This window comes from Antechinus flavipes, chromosome 4 (assembly GCF_016432865.1).
Source record: "Antechinus flavipes isolate AdamAnt ecotype Samford, QLD, Australia chromosome 4, AdamAnt_v2, whole genome shotgun sequence".
NCBI classification, from domain to species: domain Eukaryota; kingdom Metazoa; phylum Chordata; class Mammalia; order Dasyuromorphia; family Dasyuridae; genus Antechinus; species Antechinus flavipes.
Window position 1 is genome coordinate 333,521,064 of NC_067401.1, and position 27,032 is coordinate 333,548,095.

General features: G+C 35.1%; 1 protein-coding gene across 1 annotated transcript in view; it reads right to left on the reverse strand.

The window, feature by feature from the left end:
• Nucleotides 1-13,118, reverse strand: part of SHPRH (SNF2 histone linker PHD RING helicase) — a 99,292-nt gene extending 86,174 nt beyond the window's left edge. The window contains exon 1 of the mRNA XM_051997907.1: nucleotides 12,841-13,118. The gene's annotated coding sequence lies outside the window, so the exon portion shown is untranslated. The remainder of the gene's footprint in view (nucleotides 1-12,840) is intronic.
• Nucleotides 13,119-27,032: the final 13,914 nt, after the last annotated feature.

Here is a 27,032-nt window from a genome sequence, read left to right on the forward strand (position 1 = left end):
AGGAAAAAAAAAACAAACAAAACAAAGGTGAAAATACTGTTATAATCCACATATAGTCTCCATAGTTCACTCTGCATGTGGATAGCAATTTCTTGAAATTTTGGCTTAACTTGTTAAGAAAATCAGATACACTAAATGCTAACATTTCTTCTCCCTCACGTTGTTTTTTTAATCTTCTGCAATCTGGTTTTAGACTTCATCATTCAACAGAAATTGCTTCCTCTAAAGTTATCAATGATGTCTTAATCGCCAAATCTAAAGGTCTTTCCACAGTGTTAATCTTTGCTCTCTCTACAGTCTGTTACCATGTTGATCATCCTCTCTTGAATATTCTTTTTCTCAAGGTTTTCATGACATTCTGCTGATTCTTTTCCTACAAATATCTGACTATTCCTTTTCAGTTTCCTTTGCTGGATCTTCATCCAGGGTCCTAAGACTTTGGCCTGGACCCTCTCTTTTCCCCTACACTATCTCAGTTGGTGAGATCTCTATGTAGATGATTCCCAGATTAATATATGCAGTCCTAATTTTTCTCCTAAATTCCAGTTCTATATCACTACCTACCTATATACTGGACATCTTAAATTGGTTGTTCTGTACACATCTCAAACTCCACATGTTCTTAACATCATTCTTTCCCCCTAATCCCTTCCCTCTTAACCAATTTCCTTAATACTATTGAGGTTACTACCATCCTTCTAGTTTCAGTGTCATTCTTTAACTCCTACCTCATACCTCTTTCCACTCCAATCTATTCTCTACTCAGTTTTCATAGTGATTCTCCTAATAAACAAATCAATTCCCCAACTCAAAAAACTCCAGGGGATTCATATTGCCTATAAGGAAATATTTATGTAAAGAATATATTTGATAGATAGATCAATGGATATAGATAGAATGAGAGGGTAGTACCCCTGCAGTAATAAATGATTCTGTCTGAGGTATTGAGGCTGATTCTTGTTTATGACCAGGCACATGCAAGAAAAATGAAGGGCAAAGAAAATATATAGGTTAAAAAAGGAGTTAGTGTGATGTACTAAAGCAGCATAACGATAGAGCCTGATAGGCTCTGGGGGGGGGACTAGAAAATCAGTTGAGACTTACACTTTCCCCTGAAAGTCATTCAGGACAGAGACTCACCCCAAAGTCTACTATATTCCCGTAGAGAGAAAAGCTTTGGTTTATTAAGATTATTATTATTCTCTTTGTTACATGGGATAACTCTCTGGTATTGGGAAATTTAGGAGCTGTAAAAATAAAAATAAAAAAATAAATATATGTGTGTGTGTGTGTGTGTGTGTGTATAAAAATGTAGAGGGTAGGAATAGCTAGGTAGTATAGTAGCTAGAGCACCAACTCAGAAGTCAGGAGAACCTGAGTTCAAATCTAGTCTCAGACACGTAATACTTCCTGGTTGTGTGACTCTGGACAAGTCACTTCACCCCAATTGCCTCAGCCAAAAAAAAAAAAAAAAAAAAAAAAAAAAAAAAAAAGTATAGGATATCCCAAAAGTCTGGGTGCAGTTTTGAAAAGCTTTACTTAAAAAGGGGGGCAGGGATATTTGTTGATGAATCAGTCTGTCAGAGGAACACAACAAACAAAATAAGTGAAATACAATAATGCAGTAAATAATTAACAAGCATAAGCGCCTCTATATACTAAGCACTCATGAACACAAACAAAAGTGAAATATTTTCTGACCTCAAGAAGCTTACAGTTTATAGTGCCAGGAAGGGAATATAATATATTAATATGTACAAATATCACTTATATAGTAGTGTGAGAAAAAAAATCTCAGTGCTTCAGACTTCAAAACATGTAGTAGTAAATGTAACTATTTTAAATAACATTTAGGAAAAAGACTTTAAAATATGAAAGAAAGACATATAATTTTGCAATTATTAGAAATTAGAGAACAGGGATTAAAAATGTCACAAAAGGCACAGTGTTTCAAACTGCAACCCCAAATTACATACCATATGTAGTGAATGGGCTCTTATCTACACCTAAACCCAATCAGCGAAAACTGAAGTGCATATAATAAAAAGAAGAACCTGCAGACCTCTTTCAGAAGTGTAAGCTAAAGACACTGGAATTATCTTTGATTCTCTTTTCCTTGGCTTCCCTCTTCAATCAGTCATTAGGTAATGTCAAGTCTTACTTTCTTTTCCTCTACAATATCTGACAAATTGTTATGAAGTCATTGCTTGAGGACCTTCAATGAAGAACCTGTAGTCCTAGCTCACCTAAGCCCAGGCCCCGGCGGCCATAGCTAGCAAAGCAGGAACTGGACTAGGACTTCTGAATCAGCACTAGTACTAGCAGCTTCCAGACACTTCAGCTCAGAGACACTGAAGAGGCCTTCTAAGGGCAGCAGAAAAGATCTGGGGCACCAGGGTGGGAGTCCAGCATGCAGTTCTGGTGTAGGCCACAGCAGCGCAGCTTTGGCCTGGCCCCAGTCCTGGCTCAGAAAAGCTCTGTGGCAACAGGGTAGGCGTCTAATGCTCATTCCCAATGCTGAATCAGCAGCAGCACTAGGAGTTTTTAGATTTCTCAGCCCAGAGACACCAGAGATGACTTGGAAGGTCGGCAGTAGGTAAGAGACCTTGGGAAACCAGCAAACCAAGAGTGGGGATGGGCAGTAGTGATTGTGGCAGCTTCCAATGGTCTCAGCTCACAGGAGTTCTCTTTATTAGCATTGAGGAAGGACTCTGCTGCTTTAGCAGGCTAGATCTTTAGCAGCCACAATGGGGTTTGTGGTCAGGTACTTAAAAGGATCTCTGAAAACAGCTGCATAAAACTTGTGAAGCTTGGGACAGGGCACCCTCCACTCTGGAAACAGAGCCTACTTTAACAGAGTTAAAAGGTGAGTAATAGGCTAGGAAAATAAGCAGACAACAGAAAAAGTTTGTGATCACTGAAAGTTACTATGATGATAAGAAGGTTCAAAGCATACGCTCAGAAAAAGAAAAAGTTAAAATTCCTACATCCAAAGCCTCCAAGAAAAATAAGTGGGCTCAGGCTATGGAAGAGCTATAAAAGGAATTTTGAAAATCAAGTTAAGAGAGATAGAGGAAAAATTAGGAAGAGAATTGAGAGTGGTGCAAAAGGAAATACAAAAAGCTGATGAGAAGAATGACTTAAAAAGCAAAATGGCCAAATGAGAAAGGAGATACAAAAGGTCACTAAGAAAAGTAATTCCTTAAAAATTAGAATGAGCAAATGGAAGTTAATGACTATAACAAAGCTATAATAAAGCAAAAAAAAAAAAAATTGTGAAATATCTCACTAGAAAAACAACTGATCTATAAAATAGATCCAGGAAAGATAATTTAAAAATTATTGGTCTCCCTGATAATTATGATCAAAAAAGAACCTGGACATCATCTCTAAAATAAATATCAAGGAAAACTGTCCTGACATTCTAGACCAGAGGGTAAAACAGAAATGGAAAGAATCCACCAATCACCTTCTGAAAGAGATCTCAAAGTGAAAACTCTAGGAAATATAGCCAAATTCTGGAACTCCCAGGTCAAGAAAAAAAGTAGTATAAGCATCCAGAAAGAAATAATTCAAGTATAGTGGACTCACAGTCAGGAAAACACAAGATTTAGCAATTTCTATATTAAAAGACCAGAGAGAAGGGAATATGATATTCTACAAAGCAATGTGTTAGGATTACAACCAAGAATCACCTGCCCAGCAAAACTGAGTATAATTCTTCAGGAAAAAGGTGGAAGTTCAATGAAATAGAGAATTTTTAAGCGTTCATGATGAAAACACCAAAGGAGAATAATAAATATGATTTTCAGATACAGGACTAAGGAGAAGCATGGGACTTAATAAGCTTTATCTAGTTATATACCTATATAGAAGATTGGTACTTAGAACTCATTAAAACTTTCTCATTATTATGGCAGTTAGAAGTATATATAGACAGAGGGCACAGATGTGAGTTGAATATGAAGACATAAATGAGACATTTGAGGACAGTTCCAATGATCTTGTGATGAAGGGAGCCATCTACATCCAGAGAGAGAACTGTGGGAATTGAGTGTGGATCACAACATTGCATTGATTTCACTCTTTTTGTTATTGTTTGCTTGCATTTTGTTTTCCTTCTCATTTTTTTCCTTTTTGATCTGACTTTTCTTTTGCAGCAAGATAATTGTATAAATATGTACACACATATTGGATTTAACATTTTAAAAATATGTTCAATATATATTGGATTACTTGCCATCTAGGGGAGGAGGTAGGGGGAAAGGCAGAAAAATTTGGAACATGAAGTTTTGTAAAAAATTATTCATGCATATGTTTTGAAAATAAAAAGCTTTAATAAAAAAAGAAAAATATGAAGGTATAATATTTTTAAAAAATGAAATTAAGGGTAAGAGAGGAATGTACTGGGAGAAAGGGAAGGGAAGAAGTGTAATGGTATAAATTATCTGCCATAAAAAAAGGAGGAAAAAGTTTTTACGATGGAGAAGAGGAGGGAAAAGTAAGTGAACCTTACTCTATCAGAATTGGCTCAAAGAAAAAATAACACACACTCTCAATATGGATATAGAAATCTATCTTATGCTGCAGGAAAGTAGGTGGGGAATAGGATATAGGAAGGCAAGAGGGTGATAAAAGAGAGGGCTTACTGGGGGAGGCAGTAGTCAGTAGCAAAACAGTTTTGAGAAGGGACAGGGTGAAAGGAGAGAGAGAGAACAGAATAAATGGGAGGGGTAGTAATAGTAATTGTAAAAAAGAACTTTGAAACAAATTTCTCTGATAAGGCCTCATTTCTCAAATATGGAGGAAACTGAGTCAAATTTATAAAAAATAAGAGCCATGCCCCAACTAACAAATGATCAAAAGATATGTTCTATGCCCAAAGGACTACAAATTCATGCATCCTAGTCAGGAATCCCAAAAGAGATTTAAAAAAAGAAAAGGACCCTTATATATGAAAATATTTATAAGAGCTTTCTTCTCAGGGCAAAGAATTGGAAACTGAGTGGATGTCCATCAATTGGGGAATGGCTGAATAAATTGTGGTATGTGATGATAGTGGAATATTATTATTCTATGAGAAATGATGAGCAGGATGCTTTCTGAAAATCCTGGAAAGTCCTCCATGAACACAAGTAAAGTAAAATGTATTGTATACAAAGTAACAGCAATGGTCTAGGATGATTAGCAGTAATTGACTTTGTTAATGCTATTCTTAGCAGTACAATGATCCATGACTACTCTGAAAGAGTTTTTGAAGAAAAATCCTCTCCATACTGAGAGAAGAAATTGATTGTGTCTGAATACAGATTGAAGCATTCTCTCTCATGCTTTATTTTTCTTGAGGATGTGTTTTTTTAATTTTATTTTTATTTTTAAGGGTGGGAGATTTTTTTTTTTTCACCACATATCTTTTATGGAAATGTTTTGCATAACTTCACATGTGGTTTCTTAAGTGGGCTGAGAGTGGAAATAAAGGAGAGAATCTGGAAATCAAAAGTTTTAAAAACAAATGTAAAAAAAGTGTTTTAATGTAACTGGAAGAAAATATTAAATAAATTTTTTTTTAAAAAAAGAAAACATGAGACCACTTGATGAAAGCTATTTCTTCTTCATCCTCTCATCTCAAATCACAGACATCTTACCTTATTATCTCCTTCTTCAACTTGTACAAAAAATGGCTCTCATTCTTGCCAAGGCAAACTCCTTCACATATACTCCCATAGCATCAAATCATCTCTTGGAGACTTCCTTTTCTATCATTCCTAGTCTCACTAATCTTCAATTTCTAAGTACTGGCTACTTCTCATATGCTTACAAACATGTCTATGTCTCCTTCATTGTTTATAAAAACAACAACAACACAACAACAACAACAAAAAAAACAACCCTCATTTGATCCTACCATCTATGCCAGCTTTCATTCTGTATCTTTCTTTTTGTAGATAAACCCCTCAAGAAGGTCCTACAATTGGTGCCTCTACTTCACCTCATCTCATTCTCTTCTAGACCTTATAGTCTGTATTTCAACATCACTATACCCTCAGCTGTCAAAGTAATCTTCCTAAAGTGCAGGTCTGAGCTAATCAATAAACTTCAATGTCTTCCCATTTCTGATCCCCTTCTACCTGATCAAATATCAAATCCTCTTTGGTCTTTATAGCCCTTCACAACATGACCCTTTGCTAACTTTCTGTTTTTTACACTATTTCCCTCCATATAAAATGAGATTGATACTGTCCTTGCTTTCCCTTGCACATTTCACTTGTGGTCTCCCATACCCAGAATACATTCCCTCCTCCTCTGTATTTCCTGGTCTTTCTTGACTAGCTCCTCCCTGGTATTTTCTGATCTTTCTTGATCTCAATTGCTGCCCTCTATCTCTATCCCATTGCCGAGATTACATCCTTTTTTATAATGTTTATATTTTAAATATACCTAGTTGTTTGCATGTTCATGTCTCTTCCATTAGAAGATAAACATCATTCCTGTATGAAATCAATCATCATGTTTTTGTCTTCCTCTGTACCCTAGTATCTACAACAATATCTATAACATTGTAAGCTTGTTGATTTACTGACAAGTAAAATAAGCAAGAATACTCTCCTACATCTGTCTCTTCTGCCTTGTTCCCTTCAAGGATCCACTAAAGTACTACTTTCCAAATTTAGTCTTTCCTGGGAGCCCCTTTCCCAAAGCCCTTTTTCTTGAGAGTTCCTTTCCTCAAAAATCTTATATGTGGTTGGTTAACTGCTGTCCTTCATTCTGGAAGAAGTCCAAAATGAATTACTATGTTGGAGTCAAGGTACAGAGTTGTCTGACTATGGCTGATCAGACCAATATGAGCCCGGAAGGCTCTATCACAGATTGGGAACAAACAGTCCACATGAACACTGGCATAGAGATGACTCTAAATTTATACATCTCCTGTTTCTTTTGAGCTCCTGAAATTCTGCTTCATTCAGAGAGCACATCATACTGTCTGGGTGGTCTTTGCCAGTGTTTCCCATGTTACCCAATCAATTCCAGAATTTTTCAGAAAAACTTTGAGCAATCCTTATATCACTTCTGACCTCTGTGTGAGCATGTGCCTTGTGTGAATTCTCCATAAAATAGATAAAAAAATTGGCATTTGACAAAGGGGCCAGTCCACCAAAGTAGCGCTCTCTGCAGTAGATTTGAATGCTTGGTAGTTTAGTTCAAGAAAAGATCTCAGTGTCTGGTACCTTATCTTGCCAGATAATCTTCAGAATCTTCTTACAACAATTCAAATAGAAACAATTCAGTTTCCTGGCAAGGCTCTGGTATACTATCCAGGTTTCACTGGAATACAACAATGAGGTCAGTACAATGGCTCTGCAGACCTTCAGTTTGGTGGGCAGTCTAAAACCTCTTTTTATCTATATTCTTTTGGAACCACCCAAACAATAGGTTAGCTCTAGCAATGTGTTGGTCAACCTCTTCTATAGGAACATCTCTGGAAAGTATACTGCCAAGTTGTAATTATCCATAACATTCAATATTACTTCATTTGCTGTAACCTATGGTTGCACAAAGGGATGATAGTGTGTCGTTGGCTGTGCCTCCTTAAATTGTTAGGCCAAAATTAACACAAACAGCAAAGAACCAATTCGTACTTTCTTATATCTCAGCCTCAAAGATTACTTTGAATGCACAATCATCTATCATCCACAACAGAAAATATGCACCAACTCTACTTTTACCTTTCCTCATAAAAAAAAAGTATTTGGTATATAACTATATAAATACATATTATCTCCCCGGGTTAGATTGTAAACTCAAAGCAACAACTTTTATCCTTGAATCTTTAGTATGTACTACTATGCCAAGCACATAGTAAGTTGCTTGATTAAATACTTGATTGCGATCATCTCAATAATAAATGATGTCAAAAAAGGGATCCCAATGTCTTCAAATTTTATTTAAACAACTTTGTAAACTATAATTAGCTATATTTTCCAATTAAATAATTTCTTTTATGAAGGAAGACAGCATGTCTTTTTGTCTTAGTGATTTAAGAAACAATTTGATGAACAGCAGCCTGTTATAGTAAATAGAGAATTGGTCCTAGAGTAAGGAAAATCTGGGACCATGCATCCCCAATAATTTGCTGATTCTGAGTAACCTCTGTGTGCTCCCCTAGAAACTTCGCAAGATTATAAATTGGAGAGAGTTCCTTCTACATTGAAAGAAGGGACTTTCATAAACTGAGAAAATCACTGATCAAGTTAAAAACAAACAGACAAAAAAATCAAATTTGACTTATTGATCAGAGGAGGTATAATGGATAAGTACTGGTCTCAGTCAGGAAGGACCAAGCAAATTGCTTAATATCTCTCAGCCTCAGATTCTCCATTTATAAAATGGAAGATAATAACACCTACCTCACAAGGTTTTTTGAGTTTCAAGTGAGAAAATATATGTAAAAATAATGTAACATTTAAAAGGACTCTAAACAGTGTCGTGCTATTATCATTATTAGTTATGATCAGAAAAAGATTATCAGTCACAATACCTTTTCCTCAGAAGTATTTTTTCAATTATATGTATAAGTAACGACAGTTTTCAACATTCATTTTTGTAAGATTTTGAGTTCCAAATTTTTTCTCCTCCCTTCCTTACCTCCCTCCTTCCTCAAGAGAGCAAGCAATATGATATAGATTACATAGGTACAACTATTTTAAACATATTTCCATATTAGTTTTGTGGGGTAAAAAAACTAGATCAAAAGGGGGAAAAATTGAGAAAAAAAAGTAAAAAAGAAGGTTGAAAATGCTATTCTTCAATTCACATTCAGTCTCTATGGTTCTCTCTCTGGATGCAGTATTTTCCATCCCAGTCTATTGGAATTGTCTTGAATCATTATATTGCTAAGAGCTAAGTCTATCACAGTTGTTCACCACTTAAACTTGCTATTATTGTATGCAATGTTCTTCTTTGGTTCTGCTTATTTCTCTCAGCATCAGATTTTCACCATCTTTTAAGTGATTAAACTGAAACCCAATAGGTCAATTCATTTTACAACTTATTTATACATTTTGCCTTTAATTTATTCTGTTGGTTTTTTATCCATGATGCAGTACTTAAAATTAAACATTGTGCAAGAAATTAGTTGAGGTTTTTTGATGAACAAAGCAATAATATGGTAGTATTTGCCTTAAAAATGTTTCAACCCTGAACTTTGGGGTACTCAACTAAACACCTGTTGAAAAGATCCACAACTCTTTCCTAAAGAAAATATCTACAAATAGGATACCTGCTAAATCTTGCCCATGCTAAAGTTTATTGGCTTTTTGTCCAGCAAAATATGTGATTCTTTAACTTTAGTAATAGAATAATAATTTTCTTATCTTCCTATATGGAGTCTAAAGCACATTCTTTTAATCATTCATAAAAAATAGTTGCACTATAGATACTTGTTGGAGGAATCATAGAATTTATGAGCTAAAGGGACCACAATTATCAAACAATATAATGCCTTAACCAAAATGACTGTAATTCAGCCAAGGTCTTAAGACACTAAAATAGTTGAGAGTAATAAATTAACTAATCATTCTCGTAGATTCTACTAGTTTTCTCTATGTACTAAAAAGTCAGCTAGGTGATTCAATGGATGGAGTGTCAGGCCTAAAGTCAGGAAGACTCATCTTCTTGGGTTCAAATATGGTGTCATACACTACTTTGTGAGCCTGAGCCATTCACTTAATTCTATTTGCCTCAGTTCCTCATTTGTAAAATAAGCTGGAGAAGGAAATGGCAAATCACTCCACTATCTTTGCCAAGAAAACCCCTAATGGGGTCACAAAAATGACTGATCAACAACAAAATTAAAAGTAGATCAAAAAGAAGTAAGGAATCTGGAGTTCTCTTTTATTCTTTCCCCCACATCAAAATTCCTTCATCAAGTAACAATCTAATCATTTGGATGACATTTCTGTATCTTTTGCAGTAAATTCCAGTTTGAGTCTAGTTGTTTATTTTCTTAAGTTTATCTGCAAACTTGTTTTCTTTTGTCAGGAAAGGAAAACTACATAACACATTGTGTCTTTCTTTTTAACGTAACTGCCAAGAAACTAGAGTCAAATTCAAAGCTTGGATATTACTAGCTTATTTTAAATACTAACGTTCTCTGTTCTTTTCCTATCCCTAGTTGTTCTACTGACATCCTGTTTAAAATGAAAACCAAATCAAATCCTTTTGGAAGAGGGTAGTATCGAAATCTTAAATAAAAAGATTTTGAACCAGTCACCAAGGTTTCAGAGGTGAACTTTATTAAGATTAAATCCACATACAAACACATTCTCTTCCCTTTTAAATATTTAGCTTCTATTTATTTGAGACTGTTTTCTAATACTCCCTTCCCCCAAAAAACCAAAACTGGATAAATGCAAGCTTGTCAAGTTCAAGTTCCCTCAATAGACATTTTCACTGATCAGTGAAATTATACATTTGCTAGTGTGATAACCAACAAAGTAGTTGTACCAAGAAAGTCTGTCTTTGCAAAGCCTTCACAATGATGAAAAGGAATGAATGTTTCCCCTCCAAAGGCTGGCCAAATTCTAACTCACTCCTAGGGTATGAATAAAACTTACCAGAAGGTTTGGTATAGATAGAAAGGGGTGGGAGAAAAAGTTGCAATTCAAAATCAGTTTAAATGCCCAATGTGGTCCTAGTTCAAATGTCTAATTTGGGTTCATTGAAAAAATATTTCAGGGTCTCAGATTAAACCAGTTCATAAGTTCTCTTACTGAAAGCAGAAGTGAATCATTAAATCAATCCTACAACTGATCCAGAAAGCATATGAGGCTTTTTATATTATTCAAACCAAATACAAACCCTAGAATACAAAGGACAGAACCTACTAAGTTTTCATCCTTCCAAAATATGTTTTGGACTAGAGAAATGATTACATATTTTACTTTTATGATATCCCAGGATACCCCAAAATATTAAAAAAGATAATTTCCAAATAATTATATTTTAACTAATCTTAAAAGAACACAACACATCTAGGGCACTGAAGTACTTTTAGGAAGGAAACTCAGAAAAATCGAACCATGGTGAGGTATAAATCTAAGCCTCAGGTCACAAAACATCACCTTTTCTTTTTAAATAATGTAGACATTCAGTTTTGACATCAACTTTGTGATTGAACTTAACACTGTACCCACAGAAAAGATAAAACTTTTTACTTTTTTACTCATTTACTGAATGAACTAAAATAGTTTCTTAGCTTTGATCTTATCTTGATCTAATCATTTTCCTCTGAGTCTCCATTTGTATATCAGTTTAAAAAAAGATTACTCAATTTTGCTCTATCTTTTAAGAATATTGGAAAAATTAAATGAAATAAAAGATCTTTGAGATTTTCTGGAGCACTATATGAAAGGTTACACTGTTAAAAAGAGCAGAGTACTGAGTTGTGGTCTACTCTTCATTGAGTTAGGGTAACAATATTCACTGTCATTTGAGAGGTGTCAGTGTAAGCAGTGTATTTTAATTCTACTCCACAGAATGTAAAGTAGGAAAATACACAACAAAACATACTTTAAAACATGTTATCTTTAAAGATCACATTAATCCAAAGTAAATTTAAATCATTAAGATAAAATATTTGTTAATAATTTTTCCTATAAAAGAAAATATAAAGGGGGAGGGAAGAGAAATCACAGTACTGAGCAGTTCTTAGAATAGGCTTACCAAATGCCATATTTGGTAGATAAACCAAAGAAAGTAATCTCACACCTAAAATTTAAGATTTTGATGTAAAAATCTAATTTTTAATGAAATTTCTGAAACAACTATTGATTTAAAACAATACTAAAAGACTTTATTTCCAAATTTGGTCATTTCTACTCTTCCACCAGCTATAACAAAAGTTACCTATATTGATACTGAAAAGTTTTTTATTATGATTAGCATTAAGAATTTTATACTGGTGCTTCTAATATCCCAGTGAGAGGCACAAGTTAAGTTAATCAATATCTACAGAGAAAAAAAAAGTAACCAAATCCAATATTTTCATCTCATGGAATATAGCAAGTACCGTAAGTAGTGGGGTCACAACTTTGATATGCAGTATAAACTTTAACTATAACATTAACCATCAGGTAAATAATATAGAGGCTATAAAAACATTACTTTTTTCCTCTTCCATAAATCCATCAACTCCAAAGAAATATATAAAAAGTGAAATATTCCCAAGAGTTCAGAGGTGTTTAATTGAACACCAATGACTGTTTTCAGATAAGAAAGACTGTTTGAGGCACAAGTCTCTCCTTTATCTAGAGCACAGAATAATTGTCCATTTGACTGTCAAACTGCAGTCCATACTAAGCAGCAGTATGTCCTTAAGATCGTAGACACACACAGTTCCCGGTGGGATCACGATATATATCAAGGCTATTTGACAACAATGCAATTGCCTACAATAGCTTTAAAGCTCTTTAAAGCCCTAGGAAAATGAAGCCCAAGAAGTCTCCCTCCCCAGGAAGGTTTAAAAAGGAAAAACAAAACAAAAGCCTTCTTTGCCCCTACCCACCCCCTCAGAAAAACCCTTTAGGCAGTGCCTTCCACAAACTCCACATAGCCCTAAGGGGGAAAAAGAGACTAGGGGAACAAGGCTTAGGCAGTGGGGCGAGGGATGCTGGGGGGCTGCTGCGGGCTGCAGGACTCCGGCCTCTTGCCCCTCCCCCCCACCGCTTTTCTCTCTGCGTCCTCGCGGCCGCTCCAGGCCCCAGCAGCCCCCGCCGTTCTCGGTCCGAGAGAGATGTCTCGCCTCCCCCCGGACCCTCGGGCCGCCATCAGCAGGTAACCTACCTAAAGTGTCAGCGACGCGGCGCTGCTCTCCTCTCCCAGGCTCCCCGGACGCCCTGGGCCGCTGCTAGCACCGGGACTGCTAAGAGGAGCTAGCTGCTGGGAAGATCTCTAAGTCCGTCCGACCTAGATTGCGGCTGGTCTGGGCCGCTGGGCTTGAGCCCCACGGAGTTCCACGGGGCTCGTGAGGTCGGGAGGTCGGAGAGTGGGGGAGAGAGCGCGCGTCAGGGAGAACCCGCGGCGGCTCCACCTTCTATCACTCGGCCCGCCTCCCTTCCTTCATCCCACCCCCTCGGCTTCTCCACGGCTTTCTGCGCAAGTGCGAGCCGACGGGAGCTAAAGGTAAAGGGGCAATGGGAGGGGGGCGAAGATGGGGAAAGGTCCCGTCTCGCGAGATGATGTTCGTCGCAAGAGGGAAGATGGGATGGAGAAGGCTGTGAGGGGGTGGGGTTTCTTAGGGAAGACGCTACTTGTGTAAATTAAAAAAACAGCGATTGGGGAAAACGATATTTGTCGCTTGTCACTAGTTTTCAGAAGCGATAACTTCTTATATCCTTCTGGAAGTTTCCCCTTCGTCTAGTCTTTTAAAAGAATGACTTGGGAAGGGATAATTACCATTCTCATTTCTATAATACTTTAAAGTTTGCAAAGTATTCATTTTGTATCAATAGTTCTGTGAGATTAACGAGTATTAAAAAACCCCTTTTCTAGTCTTTTAAAAGAATGTTTCTGGAAATAATAACCATTCCCATTTCTATGGTGTTTTAAAGTTTTCAAAGTGTTTACTCTGGTACCACAGCTATGTGAGCGCTAGGCTGATTTCAGGAAATCCTAAATTGAAATGTGGCCTCAGATACTAGCTGTGTGACTCTGGGCAAGTCATTTAACCTGTTTGCCTCAGTTTCCTTAGCTGAAAAATAGAGGCAATAGCATCTGTCTCCCAGGGTTGTTATGAGAATCAAATTAAATAATGTAAAATGCTTATCACAGTGCCTAGTACTGTATAAAATTTAGCTCTTATTATTGAGATTAGCTAGCACAGGGAAAATTTTCCCCTGATTTAGTCTTTTAAAAGAATGGTATGTGAAGTTATGATAACCATTCCCATTTCGATAATGCTTTAAAGTTTACAAAGTATTTTGCTTTATAACAATAGCTGTATGAGATAACTGATGTAAGAATGTTTTTATCTTTTTTTACAGATGAGAGAACTGAAGCACTGAGAGGGGAAATAGGTATTCACCTAAAATTAGTACCTTTGTGTGAGAGGAAATCTCTATTATCTCATAGAAACTTAGGGTCACAAATTTAGAGCTGAGAGGAATCTTAGAGACCCTAACACCCACCCCCCCCATTGATACAGCTCATGGTGGGACAGTAGGTTTCATAAATCTGTGGAAAGTATTCATAGCTATTGCATAAATATTCATACACTTGTAATTGGAAAAAAAAAACTTCAGAGATTAGAGACTAACTTGTACTTCACTGAGAACTACTTTTAAAAGACCTTAACAAATGACTTTCTGGCCTTTGTTTGACAATCTACCAAGGATCATGCCACCAACATAGTCCAATTTCTGTTTTGATTAATTCTAATTGTTGGAAAACATTGTCCTTGTTGCAAACTTCTTAAGGGAATTGTAAAGTTCATTAGGGTTGTCCCAGGAAGAATTATATCTTCTACTAGACAAGAAAAACTCTGAATCTTTCCCACAACCCCATCCTGCTTCAACCCGTCTCTCAATATGCACCCAAGCCATTGAAAGTTTTTTTTTTTTTTTTCCCCAGAGGGTTTTTAAGTTTGCCTGGCTAAAAAATAATGTATAATAAATAGGAGGTACATATTGGGGTCTTCATTGTAAAGAACTGTACAGTGAGTTATAATAGAGAGCTGTACTGGTAGCAACAAGGGACTGCCAAAGGAGAAGATTTGAGCTTGTAATAAACTGAAAATGTAGGTAGGTTTTAATGAGAACATTAAATTCAATTGTAGATTCTCTCCCCACCTCCCCTAAATTTTTTTTTTTTTTTTTTTTTTTTTTAGTTAAAATTCCTTTTAATTTTGCTAGGTTAAAATCTGCTACATTTTCCAATTTCCTGTGCGGAGATCAAAAGCCAACAGAGTGAGAAAATCCTTCAAAATATATGAAGGATCATTATTTCTTGAGATATTCTTACTTAAGAGATAAGCTTATACAAACTACCTCTTCACATTTTTAAATCTTAAAGTATTAATAAGTGAGTTGTTATATAGAGTACTGCCTCAAACACTAACTTGTAGATAGTTTTTTAGGACTTGACTTAACATTCCCTTCCCTCCACTGGTAGAGTTCATGATATGTAGACATGGTGGAAAGACAGTTTCTCAAAAATATGGGAAAAGGTATTCATAGCTGTGGCATGAATGGTAGAATCACAGCTGGAAGGAACCTCAGAGGTTATCTAGATAATTATTGTCAAACAAGATGAATCTGGGGCTCCTAAACTGTATATAAGAATCTCTACAGGCAGCATATTGATTTAAAAAATAATATATTAAGATTATTCACATGTTCTAAATATTTTACCTCTATCAATGAGGCCTAAGACCCCATTAATTTGGGAGTTTTTTTGGCTATGTATTGAAAGAATTGGACACTTAATTTGTGTGACAAGCATTATACCATATATTATACTAGAATCTGATTTTGAGCCTAGTAAGAACTCACTACTTAGTGAATCATACTATTCCCTAATGAAAAATACAAAACAAGTACATATATACTACAGGTTCTAGTTAGCCTTGGGCCCATATGTCCTGACTATATATAACTAAAAGGTGTAATGAGAGTTAAAGAATACTGATAGGATGGGAGTAAACCTTTCCAAGTTACAGAGTAATTTAGGAGCAAATTTGCCCAAGAAACAGAAATAATCAGGGTTATAGCAATATAATCAAAACTATAGTAGTCTGATGCTATAGTCATTAGACATAAGAATAAAAGGCCTGGCATAGTCCAGAATCCACAATTCAGGCTACAATGACCCAAGGAAGTGATTGTGGATAAATAGTTTTTGTGCTATTTCAAATAGGAGTCAGCAGAAATTATGTATTTTATAGCAATAAGTTTATAGTATTGAGAAATGGTCCGATGAAGATTAAATGTTTTAGTGTGACCAATCAGGAAAATACATTTAATTTAACATTTGATTAACCAAGATAGAGTAACAGGAAGAGGCAGTATAGTTCAATTTCTTCTTATAACTTCTCCATAAAGATCTAGAAAATGTACCAGGATGAGTCCTGATTGGAAAATCCAAGAAAAATCTCAATCATTTTTCTAGCCCAGGTTAGTGTGAGACAGATATCTATGAACATGGGGAATGGAGTTTATCAAGGAATCTATTTTGTGGTGACTTTAAGCTGGGAGAGCTGAAGTAGGGCTGAACTAGGACCTCTGTGTATGCTTTAGAACAAGAAGAGATCACAGATTGAGAAGAGGGGTTTGATGTGCAAGGAGCCAGACCAAGTACACTGGCAGTTCAGCTACTTATAACCCAAAGCTGGGTCACAGATCCATTACAGACTGAGGAGGGGACTAGCATGTAGAGGTGGCATTTCTTGGCAAAGAGTGGTCATGAGTTGAGGCTGTACACTAGGCAAAGAACAAGTAAGCAGCAACTATATGACTCTGGCCCTGAATAACAAACTGGATCTCAAATCCAATACCTAGCCCAATACATACTTTAGTAGAACAACCAGGGCAGTGAAGGGGTTTCAACCAAAGGAAAATCCGTAGTTCTGTAACCTTAAATGTATAGAGCTTTCCATGTGGTTGATAATAACCGAGTATACCTGTATTCTACTGGAGCTCTCACGGAGGAGAAGGCTGTAGTTGTATTGCCCAGATCCAAACAAAGTTTAGTTTCTTGCAGAATTCAAATCAGGAGGGTAGCACTCAGATTTTGTGTAGAATCACACTTGTTCAGGTGCACTGAACATGCAGATTTCTAGACTGAGTTCTCTCTGAGATCCTTGATAACACAATATTTAATATCTGGAGAAAGTAGCAGCATGATCTGTCACAAAGTTCAACCCAAACATTAATTCAGAAGTACACAGATTCTGGCCCTTAATACAAAATTTGAAGTAAAGAATTAAGGTTGGAAGAATGATCAAATGAAAAGAGAATTCTACAATAATGAGCTGTTATGCTGGGAGATAAAAATCTATAAGAAAACAAAATTAGAACATCTGTTAAACTGGAATTCCCGGAAGAAATTAGCAAGAACTTTTATGTTTTGTTTTTAAAGAGCTAAAAAAGTTATGAATGAACTAAGTGCTAGAAGAAAGAATTAGAAAAAAGATAAGAAATATGGAAGAAAGAATTGGAAATAATATTAACAGCTCATCAGAAGTTAAGAAATAGAGAAATTAATCCATGAAACAGATTAAATACTCCGTATACAGAATGAAATTTTCATAATGACCTTATATTTGATAAATCCAAAGATTTTAGAATCAAAAACTATTGGGAAAACCTGAAAGCATCCTAATAAATTATCTTTCAGAGGTATGGATAGGGAAAGATTTCAAATCAAGTCAAGCTAAATCAACAAACATTATTTGTCAGTATTTGTCAAACATTGTGCTAAGTTCTGTGAATGCAAACAAAAAGAAAGATGGTTCCTGCCCTCAAGGAGCTCAAATTTTGATGGGGAAATACAACACATCAAAGTGAGATGAAAAGTTGATGTGGGGAGGAGGGGTACCCATGGAGATATGTGACAGCAAAGTTCAGAGAACAAATGAAGTATATCACTGAACTGACCTCTTCCTGTTCTTTAACGAGGGTTGCAGTAGAACTTTACCAATGCGACAAAGGAATTTCTGGGTGAAAGAAGAAGACAGTTGAAATATGATGACAAAACCCAGTAAGTAAATTATGACTGGTCTGGGTATTCTTTTAAAACAGAAGTGGAAAAACTTAACTATGAATAACCATATGAAAAAAAATGATCCAAATCACTAAAAATGAAAGAAAAACAGATGAAAGTTATTTCTGAAGTTCTTCTTCATAAACATCAGACTGATAAAGTTACCTCCCCCCAAAAGAAGAAATAAAAATGCTAGAGGTACTATTGTAATATAGTAATACAGTGTTGTTTGAACTATGAATAGGTCCAACTGTGCTGGAAAACAATTTTGAACTATGTCCCCCAAATTACCAAACTGTATAAACCTTTTGATTAAATCATACCACTACTAAAAGTATACTTTGAAAAAATAAAAGAAGAAAAGGACCTCTATATATAAAACTATTTATAGCAGCTCTTTTTGTGGTGGCAAAGAACTAAAATCTAAGGAAGACTTGTCAATTGAGGGATAGATGAACACATTTTGATATATCATTGTAATGACTGTTGTGCTATAAAATGAATGGGACTACTTCAGAGAAACTTCAAAAGGTTTTTGTGAATTGATGTAGAAAAAATAAGCAGAACAAGAATAATTTCTATAGTTATCACATCATTATAAAGACAATTGTAAAAGACAAAAACTTTGGTGAACAACCATTGTTCCAGACAAAGAAAAGATAACTTCAGTGCAAAGACTGACACTTTATTTTAAAATAATTTAACAATGGCTTTTTGTTGTTGTTGAATTGTTTTAATTGTGTCCAATTCCTCATGACTTCATTTTGGGGGGTTTTTTGGACAAAAATACTAAAGTAGTTTGTATCTCTTTCTTCAACACTTTACAGATGAGAAACTATGGCAAATGGGGCTAAGTGACTTGCTTAAGATCACAAAAATAGTATCTGAGGTCGGATTTGAATTCATGAGAGTTAGTCTTCCTGATTCCAAGCCCAGTGCTCTATCTACTGTTCTGCCTAGTTGTCCCAATATGGCTTAAGTGAAGACAAACTCAAGTTAGATCATATTGATGGGATTCTGCTTGTTGCTCCCAGGCCATCTCCACTCAAATCTGCCCCCAGCCCTGAGTCCTAGAGGAATTATTTATCATGGTTCTCACTAGAACAATGAATAAGTCAGAATATTCTGTAACCAAGTCACCAGGTTACCACAAAACATGACATGGGAATCAGCTATTGAGAAAGATTCAGAACAGGAGACTGGATTGCAAACTTCAATAAATATTTTCCTCGATATGGCGCCTGCACAGTTCCCTTCTTTGCTGTCCTTGGATGAACTCATGCTAATTATAACATCATTATCTTAAATTAATACTCCCCCCAAGTGGACTTTTTAATATGCATTCTAGGCAAACATGTATGCAGTTCCACCAATGTTTTAGGACCTCCCTATGTTAGCAAATTCTTCCTATAACCTCAAAATTTACATGTGTTATATGGTATAATCAGCACATTTACTCCATAAAAATCCTTATTTTACTTTGTTGGATTGTTGACTCCTTCAAGGAGGCTGGCCTACCCACTGAGTATGTAAATCTCAGTATATATTAAAATACTTTTGCTTAGGTTTGAGACTGAGTCTGAATTCTTTCAAAAGTGATACTACAATGCATCCCTGATACCTCAACAATATGTCAGTTGGTCAATAAACATTAATTGCCAACTGTGTGCAATCACTCTGTTATATGCTAGCGATGTAAAGAAAAAAACTCACTGATTTGAAAAAACTCACAGTCTAATGGGAAAAAAACATGCAAACAACTTTGTACAATCAAATTATATATGAGATAAATTTGGAAATAATCAATAGAGGTAAGATATTAGAATTAAAGGAGATTGGGAAAGACTTCTTATAGAAGACAGGTTTTAGCTGACAGTTGAAGGAAGTCTGGGAAGTCAAGGAGACAGAAATGAGGAATGAAAGATTTCCAGAAATGGGGAACAGCCGGCAAAAATGCTCATAGTTGGGGAATGAAGTATTTTGTTTGAGAAACAGTTGTGAGGTCAGAGAGTATGTGTGGAGGAGGAGGTAGGATATTCGATGTAAGAATTCTGAAAAGATATGCTTGTTGAGCTGGGAAAGGAAAAGATATAAAGGGCTTTAATCTCCACTAAACCTGAAAGAAGGAGTTCAGTATCCAATCCAAGTCAGTTCTATTTCCTTAGAAATCAATATTATAGAGATTGAGGCCTGTGAAATGTGAATTATCCATTGTGGGTAAAAACAGATAGTTTTGAAGTCTAGGTCCCAAGGGACCCTCTTTCAAAGAGAGAAGAATCAGAAAGGATATAGGAAAATATAAGGGGAGAAGTATTGAAATTATCAAAGATCTCAGGAGGAAAAAACAAAACAATACAAAACTCAATGAAAGATCTTAAGTATAAGCAAAATAAACCAGAAGGGAAAATATTAATAAGGAGAAGGGAATATTTTTCCAGATCTGGTAAAAAAAAGATTCAGATACCTATGAATAAGTATAAGACAAATAAAAGTAAATTTATACTGGAAGTACAGGACTCTGTGGGTTACCAAGAGACCTTTGAGCCACAGTGAGATGTTCCTGAATAGTTTAAAAGAGAAACAAAAATTGTGAAAGAATTTATGGTCTGAACAGCAGAAATAGTCAATAAAATAGAAAAAAATGAATCCATTTCTACAGTGGTAAATCTTACCAAAGAAACAAAAGAAAGAATAAAGTACATGGAAAAGTACATGTAGGAAGAATAAATGTTCACACTGTATGGTGCTTGTTTGAGTTTATTAAAGTCTTTGGTTAGCTCAAAAAATGGGGCGAAGATTTTTTTTTTAAGACTCTCAGTTCTGAGGAAAAAGTGAGAATGCTCTAAGAAAAACCAAGCCAAGAGGAAAGAAGAGGGAATAGGACTCATGTACAAGTCAGAAGGCACAACAAAAAGAAAAAAAAAAGCAACAATAGCAAGATAGAGAAGAAGAAACATCCACAAAATTCTTTAAGATAACTTTTCTTATAAAAGCAGTAGCAAAAAGAGAAAGGGCAAATAAGAATATTACCTTGATTTTAAGAAGCATATATGTATTTTTTTAGTTTGCAGAATACATTATTATAATTGTTACCCTTAGTATATCAACACATTAGTATGATCTGTTATCCTTTACTTTCCCATAACAGGACTGTATATAGAAAAGTTCTTTGTTTTACTTTATCTCTTTTAATTTCAGTTTATCTTGACCTTATAAACATTTGTTTCTTCTCTATATAGACAAATTAAATAGCTGCCCAAAAGATTATGGAGTACTTGCTTATCTTCAAGGACTAACCTAATAGATTGTTGAAAGAAGTGGTTAGTTTTCTATTATATTATTAACCAATTATTAAATTTGGTGTTTTTCTTTTCTGGTTTCTTTTTCATTCAGGAACCAGTCTCTATAGGTAATTTAGCCAGTCTTGGAATGGCAACACTGATAGATGAAAATGATCAAATCTTCTGGGTATATGCCCTGAGATTTTGGATAGAACTATACCCAACTATTAGAACTTCTGTTTAGAATGACCTACAGAATCTAATCTAGATGTATTTCAGCCCTAAAGTATTGAATTCATGTCTTCTAGGGGAATCTGAATCATGAAAGAGAAAATCAGAGTGGTCAGGGTAGAGATGGATTCCTTTCTCCAGATTGTGGAAGTTGATTGAGTGTCATGCTCAATTTGGTTTTTCATTGGGAGGAGATGAAGGCTTTTAGTCTACCTTTTTGTTAATATGTCCACCTTCTCAGTGATAGTTCACTAATCATTATTGATTTTTACCTATCAGGGGCATCTTCTTTTCCAAAGGTAGTTAAACATTCAGCAATATCCATGGTTCTATCTTTGATTATTTGAACCATTGACCATCAATTTAGTGACCTAATTAATAACTTGATTATTAATTACCCAGCATCTCTTTCTCAGGTTTTTCATTCATCTCATGTGAAGAGTAAGAGTCTCTGATAAGTTTTCATTTTGATATTATAGACTGATCTTGTGTAGTTAGTTGAGGCTTGTTTCTTTGAATATAGTTTTAAGCCTGGGTATAATTTAAATCTAGAATTTACAATTCATGTATGAATTATGATTTCATACAATTTAAATGGAATAATAGTCAGGATTATGTGATAAACATAGTTTATGGTTAGGGTATGAGTATTTTCAAGGCATGAAAAGCAATGTAGTCTTCAGAAAATTTCAACCAATGCCTTTATGGGACTACTTATTCAGTCCTTTCTACCACAGTACTTAATGAGTCTACTTGAGGTAGAGTCAATATTCAGATATGAACATAACAATTTTTATGATTTCAAAAAGCTCTCCATTAAACAACTTGCTAACATTTGTTGGGATGGAAATAGTAGAACTCTGGGGGTAGTGATGACTACTTTGGGATATTTGGGATTAATTTAGGATAAATAGGATAAAGGCATAGTCTGAGATGTATACTAGATTTTGGATAATCAAACTTCAATGCATTTTTCAGAAATAGGGTCCCATGAACTAAAATTATACCCAGGAAATTATCTCAAGAGGGATGGAAAACTCTCAAGACTGAAATTCTAAATATACATAAGCAATTGCAATGCAAAGGAAAACTGGGAAATGTCTGAAGAGACTGAAGTAGATGCACAAGGAACTCATATTTAAGCCAGTTTAGTTATATATATATATATATAGACAAAAGCTAGGGCATATTATAGTCCCTATATGTAAATATCGAATTATGTAAACATTTATATATACATATGTGTGTAGATATATGTAGGTATATGGAAAGAGAGAAAAAGCGAAATAGAGGGAGGAAGCATGAAATAGCCGTATACAATTTCCACTAGTATGCAAAAGCTCAGAATAAGTTGAGATTGACAAGGAAAGCAAAGGACAAAAATGGGGATGCATTTCAAAAATCTACACTGGGGAAAAGATATCGATGAAAGAGAGGATGATAAGTGACAACAAAAAGAAGGCAAAGCTACTCATTTTTATTTTGTGTCTTTTTTTTTTTTCTGTCAATAAGAATGACTTTTGCACTGGAAAATGGTTCACAGAGACTTGTTACCCAAGGAGATAGAAAAAAAAAATTACCTAGATATCTTTGGTGAATGAAAGTTAATTCCCAATGCTTCAAGTATGGAAAGAATTGTCAGATATAAATGCTGAACCACTTTCAGTGATATTTGAAAGATCATGAAAAATGAAAGAAATACCACAAGATTGGATAAAGGCAAATTTAGTCCTGATTTTTTTTTCCAAAATAAGAAAGAGAATGGTCTGTAAATGAATGTTTTTAACCAGAGAAAATTATAGAACAAATAAGGAGGTAAGATGCAGTCTACACTGATGGAATATGAATAAATACTGTTAATATCACAGATCTATTGACAAAGAGAATGTCAAGATTGAATAAAACATGGTATCCCCATGTAAGACTCAGTTCAAGCAAACTTTTTAACTTGTTGAAATCAATGGACTTGTTAAAGGAAAAATGGAAAAGCACATTGGAGAAAGTCACTGGCCATCATTGCCTTTTTCTCTGTTACTTCCCAAGAACCACAATTTCATTGTTACTGTCATAGTTGTCAAAATTCTCATACCCTCCATGGACAGTTTCACAAATTCTTTTGACCAAAAACATCAGCATCTGATAGTTAGTCTTCTACTCATGAATGTCTCCATACTTAGTCATGTTGATCCCTAGATGACAGACTCATTCGATCACAAACACCTTTATAACTTATAAGAACTTTATATAATCTCCATTCTGCTGGTCTAGCCATCTAAAACTTAAAGTCATCTCCATACCATGATGAAATATCAGAGGAGGATTTTGCTGAAGACCTCCTATGTCTGTCGTTGTCTCTCTGTCTCTGTGTCTGTCCCTATCTTTGTCTCTGTCTTTCTCTCAAATGGATTTGTGTTGTCATAAATTCAGGAGTTATCCTTTATTTATACCCAACTTTTCTTGGCCATTATGTATAATAACTCTTGCCTATTTTCTCCCAATAGTTTTTTTTTTCCTCCCTGCAAGGCATATTTAGTATATAAATTAGTTTTCTTAGGTTGTATTGTAGATACCTGGGTACATGAGAGGGGATTATGAGTAAGAGAAATGGCACTAAAGATCACAGGATCATAAATTTTGGACTGGGAGGGGCCTAGCTACAAATTAAGACCTTCTCTAAGTGCTACCAGATTTTTTGTCCCCCATTAGCAGATAATGATATCCATTAGAAAATTTTAATTCAGAACTTAAAATGTCTCTGTCACTACGTAAAGGATTTCTTTTTTTAAACATGGCAGAAATATATGTTAAATCCAATATATGCATACATATATATATATATATACAATTATTGTGCTGCACAAGTAAAGTCCCATCAAACCAATTTAAAAAAAGGAGAAGCAAAATAAAATGCAAGCAAACAACAACAAAAAGAGTAAAAATACTATGTTGTGAACCACACTGAGTTCCCACAGTCCCCTCTCTGGGTATAGGTAGCTTTCTTCATCACTGAACAATTGGAACTGGTTTGAATCATTTCATTGTTGAAGAGAGTCACATTTATCAGAGTTGATCATCATAAAATCTTATTATTGCTGTGTATAATGATCGCTTGGTTCTGCTCATTTCACTTAGTGTCAGTTCATGTAAGTCTCTCCAGGCCTCCCTGAAATCATCCTGCTTTTTTACAGAACAATAATATTCCATTATATATATACCATAATTTATTCAACCATTCTCCAATTGATCAGCATCCATTCAGTTTCCAATTTCTTGCCACTACAAAAAGGGCTGCCACAAAAATTTTTGCACATGTGGGTCCCTTTCCCTCCTGTAAGATCTCTTTGGGATATAAGCCCAGTGGAAACCCTGCTGGATCAAAGGGTATGCACAGTTTGATAACTTTTTGAGCATAGTTCCAAATTGTTCTCCAAAATGGTTGGATCCATAAAGAATTTCTTTGACAGGTTTATAACAACTTTGTTTATGTGGATATGTGGACCAGAAAACTGAATTTGGTATATTACTGGATCTATCTATGATTTACAGAAATATTAAGAAATATGTATATATATATATATATATATTGCTTCTCTTAATCGATTCAGTACTCTAGAGAGAATAATAACAATACCATTTAAAGACAAAAAACTCAGATAAATATAAAAATCTTTAGCAGATGACATTCCATATAACTGGAAATTTAGTTTGATAACAAAGAAATTATATTCCTGCTTTTCAATTTCATATGGTTTTTTCAGTTGTGTTTTTGTTGTATCTAGGTTATCTGTATCATCTTTTAGAATTTATTCCATGATAAAATAGACCTTAGAGGAATGGGTACCAAAATATATTTCAATAAGGACAATTCACACTTGCCTCTTGGCCCTGTTGCAACATCCAACTGTGAGACACCTGTCTACCAGAAACTACATCAAGTTCATCAGTCCTATTAGATGTTAATGATTTGGTATCATTCCATGGCAAATGTAAGCTAATAGACATAAAGTATCTTAACAATGATTTCTACAGCATCCTTGGAGGTGAGAGCTAATTTTTTTTATTATATATTTATGGCTGCTTAGATAATTTAGTTAAAGCAAATTGCTCATTAGACTAAGGTCATAGATTCAATTCTTGTATACTCTTCTCTAAACAAGAATTTTAATATTCAAATGATGTAGGTTACAAAAGGGTCTGATTGGAAGATTATGGATGAAGCAGACATAGAAGATGAAATGACTTGCTTAAGGTTACAACTAGTAATAGGCAAAGTCACTTTTTGAAATAAAATCTTTTAAGACAAGTGATCTTTCCAGTGGATTTTATTAGAGCAAAGTTTCTTAAATTGTGGATCCCAACCCCAAATAGTGTTGCATAACTGAATGTGACAGTTATGAAATTATGATTTATTGTCAGCAAATATTTAGTTTGTATACCTATTTTATATACTTATATATCCAGGGTTGTTTAAAAATTTCTTGGACAAAAATGGGTTCTGAGTGGAAAAAAATTTAAGAATCTCTGCAGTAGAGTGACTGAGAGGGTTTATTGGCAAAAGAGGATGGGAATTTCTGGAGGCTGATGTCAAGTTAACCGACTATGCAGTCCACTAACTCCCACTTCAAGCTGATTTCTGGCATCCCAGATAGATCAGGTACCCAGGTCAGTCAAGAGGAGAATCAGGAAGATAGGTCACCAAGTCTCTCTCTGAAAGGCAGCTGAAGAGAGGGACTTAATGGCCTTAGGAACCTGGAAGATAAGTCACCAAGTCTCTCTCTGAAAGGCAGATGAAGAGAGGGACTTAATGGCCTTAGGAACCTGGAAGATAGGTCACCAAGTCTCTCTCTGAAAGGCAGCTGAAGAGAGGGACTTAATGGCCTTAGGAACCTGGAAGATAGCAGCTTAGAAGGCAGTTAAGAGCTGAGCTGAGGAGCAGGTCTGCTGGGTCAGGAAATGTGCTACTTTGTGATATCGGCATCCGAGGCAGAGCTGTGATTGTACTATGCCTATTTTAGCTCTGGCAAGTGAGCATAAGTAATACCAACAAGACAGGTTCAGTTATATTCAAGAGTTCTATTCACTAGGGCTTGGGTTTTGAGAAACATGAGTGGTCAGGGAAAGATAGCTACAGTTAAGTAATTCACATCAGAGAAGAATGTGTAAATGAAAAAAAAATGTGTTGAGTTGTTCATGTGATGATTCATTTTACATTCATGTCTTTTTGAGAGCCCTTGGATAGAGATTTGGTTTTTAAATTGGAAAATCTAGGTTCAAGATCACCTAATATATCCTGGCTTTCTTGGATGCAAAAATAATGCAAAGTATCTCTCATATAAAATTATACTGATGTAATTTCATTTTATCATTTCAAAAGTGAAAAATGAAACAAAAACCAGTTGTAATCATCAAAATGACTGTTCCTTGATGTCTAAATAATTGTAACTTGTATACTTCTCACTCTTTATGATAACAAAGAGTTTTCCACATTATCTTGTTTGATACTACAGTTCTCTGAAGTAGCCAGTGCCAATATTATTGTTCTGATTTTTTTTTTAATAGAGGAGGGATTTCAGAGAAACTCAGTAATTACCCAGAAATATGTGCAAAAGCATAAGAACTAGGTTTGGAGCTTTATTTTTCTGATTCTAACTTTTTTTTATGCTATCTTTGCTTCCTATATGCTAACGTGTTCCTACAGTAAGGAATACATATCAACTGACCTGAGAAGACAGATGATTATAATGGTCACTGTCACTGTTGTGACAC